This window comes from Myotis davidii, unplaced genomic scaffold (assembly GCF_000327345.1).
Source record: "Myotis davidii unplaced genomic scaffold, ASM32734v1 scaffold1989, whole genome shotgun sequence".
Classification (NCBI taxonomy): domain Eukaryota; kingdom Metazoa; phylum Chordata; class Mammalia; order Chiroptera; family Vespertilionidae; genus Myotis; species Myotis davidii.
In genome coordinates, this window is record NW_006299724.1 from 83,047 (window position 1) to 86,475 (window position 3,429).

The following is a 3,429-nucleotide window of genomic DNA, read 5'->3' on the forward strand; positions in this document are numbered from 1 at the left end:
GTAACCAAAAACTAAAAAGAGAGAAGACATAGGGAACAAACAATGCAAAAAATCACAAAGGTTTATTTACCAGAGAGCTGATGGGTTTCAGTCCTTGGCAGGCCACCTGGAGACACTCGCTGACAGGGACACACGGAGGTCGTCAAGTACACCGCGGCAAGGAGCTCGGTCTCTTGACTCAAAGAGAGGCCTCTTAACAGTCTGGGCTCAAAGGCAGGGCAGGAATGGCAGTTTGGCAGTTTGGCAGTTTCCAGGGCGGAGGCGAACGTCTTGTCTGTGGAGGTCAGACAGGCATCTGACTGCCGCTGTGAGAGTCCTTTTATACCCATGGGTGGGCTTCTTCAGTGTCTCATATCAGTGTGCTCCGGGGGCCTCCGGGCTTATCAGCATGCACATGCAGCGGGTTACAAGTTGTTTGTCAGGAGTTACAAGTTATTTATCAGGAGTTAACATGCAGGGCGTTACAGGTTGTTTACACACAGGGAGTTACAAGTTACTTATCCGGGTCACACACAAATTAAGTTCCTCTTCTAAGTAAAGTTTAAAATTCACTCTAATAAAAAATGAAATTTGATTATGCTATCTTATACTAACTAAACTTATTACTATAACATCTGCCATTGGGGGCTTTTGCCTTCATTACTCTGAGTGACTGGGGAGTCACTGCAGGGGTTTGAGCAGAGACATTAAGAAATCATTATGGCTGCTGGGTTGAGCATGGATGGTATGGTGTGAAGCAGGCTGCTTGGACCGGCTTATGCTATCCAGGTGTGACATAGGTTGTTAGGACCAGGGTAGGGATAGTAGTGTAAGGGTTGGAAGTGCTACATTTTGTAGGAGGAGCCACCAGAATTTGTTGTCAGTCAGGGTGTGAGAGAGGGGAAAAGCCAAGAATGTCTCCACAGTGTGGGGTTTGAACAACTGGAAGAATGGAATTGCATCCACTGAGACAGGGAGGTCTGTGAGTGGAGCAAATTGGGAAGGAAAGAGAACAGTAGAAGCTGGCATTTTGAAATGTCCAAATGGAGGCATTCTGAATGGATAAATAATATTATTTTACTTATATACGTTACCAAGAGCAGTAAAATTCACAGACAGAAAGTAGACTAGAGTTTGCCATGGTTTTGAAAGAGTGAAAGAATGGGAACTTAGTGTTCAATGTGTACAGAGTTTCCATTTGGGAAGATGGAAAAGTTCTTCTTTTTTTAAATTTCTTTATTGATTAAGGTATTACATATGTAACACTGCCAATGGTATAAACAGTACACTTAAAAATTGTTCAAATGCTACTGTAAGAAAGTAAAATACTTGGTTTCTGAGGCTGCCTTCCTTTCACCCTGCATTTCCCCCATGGTCTTCAAGCTCCTGCTATAGATATACTAACTCCTAAGAGAAATTCCGCTTGAGACTTGAGTTTTTTTGAAGAATAGCTCCTTGCCAGAAGGTGGGGAAATATGTGAAAAATAGTGAGTGTTTACCAAACATCAGCAGGACTCAACAGGGAGATTTAGAGATTTCTTGCTCTTCCTCAGATCCCTGCGGGTGCCCTGAGATGTCTGCTGCCATTAATCACCTCTTGTCCCTCCCATTTTCCCTTCCCTGATTTAAAAAAAGCCTTACCTTGGGGCTGGGGGAAGATGGATTTGAGGAACCTCTAAGGCCCTCATCTTCCCAATTGGGCACCATCTTGATCAATAAACCTTTCCTTACTCCAAACTCTGACATTTTGAATATTTGCCTTTTGAAATGTTGGGCACATTCACTTTTAAACTGGTATTAGTACACTTCATGATATATAGGTTTAACCACAATAAAAATATGAAATGAGCAAAATAATGAAGAAAGATGTAGCCCTTTAAATTTCTCTAGTGATAGCATTGATTTGTTATTTGTGGTGGGTCCGATCAACGATACCTGATAATTTATACTAATGAGATGATTCAAGGTAGAGATTGGTCAAAAAGACTAACCAGGGAAATCAAGAGGTGGGGCTTTAGGCCAAATTATGTCAGCCCTGTGGGGAGGAAAGCTGGAAACTGTGTTCAACCAAATGGGCAATAATTCAATTTATCACATCTAGGTAACAAAGCCTCATTAAACTCTGGATACTGGAGCTCAGGTGTGCTACCTGGTTGGCAAGACTCAGAGTATTGTGTCACATTGTGTCAGGAGGGGGTAATGGGTCAGAACTTCATGGGGAGAGGACAAGAAGCTTTACATATGGGATGCTTGAGTATTCCCTGCCTATCTTCTTTTCACTAGTCCTAATTTGTATTCCTTTGCTGTAATCAAACTGTAACCATACATATAACACTGTCCTAAGTTCTGTGTCTCATGCTGGTGATTCTTCAACCTGAGGAAATGCCCTCATTCTGAGTCACTTGAACAAATTATTGAATGGGAGGGAGGCCCTGAGTTTGTGGCTTACTGGTCTGAAGTGAGGGTGGCCTTGGGGACTTCTGAACTTGTGGCTGGTGTCTTAAGTCAAAACAGTCTTGCAGGGACTGTTCCCTCACACTCTGTGGTTATGCAAACTCTTTGTAACAAGGAAGGGCAGTGGATGAAGTCAAGCCAAGTTGAAGCCCCTCAAAGGCCTCCTAAAATCACCAGGAAGGTCTGGGTTGAGGATGATCCCTTAGAGTTGGCTGGTATTGGTGACCAGATGCCAAATGTCATGGCATGTGAGATGCTTCAGAAGGAGGCATGACCTTGGTTACCGTGGCTCTCTGCAGCTGAGACAGATCCCTATGGGGGCTGATGCTGAGGGCTAAGTGGTACAACAAACACTTGGAACAACATGTCCCTCATAACTAAAAGGATATCTTTTCATTTTATTGTGGTAAAATAACATAACATAAATTTACCATCTTAACCATTTTTATTGTTGTGTTGTTATTGTTGTTAATCCTCACCAGAGTATATTTTTCCATTGATCTTTTAGTGGAAGAGAGAGGGAAAGACAGAGAGAAACATTGATGTGAGAGAAATACATCGATTGATTGCCTACTGCACTAGCCCTAACCAGGGCCTTGGGCCAGGGAGGAGCCTGCAACCAAGCTACAAGCTGGTGACCAGAATCGAACCTGGGACCCTTTGGTCTGCAGGCCGATGTTCTATCCACTGAGCCAACCCAGCTAGTGCACATCTTAACCATTTTAAGGGTTGAGTTCAGCAGTTACGTACATTTACAGTGCTGAGTAACCATCATCAACATGCATCTCCAGACCTCTTCTTTCATCTTGCAAAATGAAACTATTTCCCAATTAAACACTAACTCTCTATTCCCTCTGCCCCCAGCCTTTGGCAACCAAAATTCTACTTTATGTCTGTATGAATTTGACTACTTTAGGTGCCTCATATAAGTGGAATTATACAGTATTTGTCCTTTCATGTTAGGCTATGTAATTGATAGAGCAGATGTTAGATAGA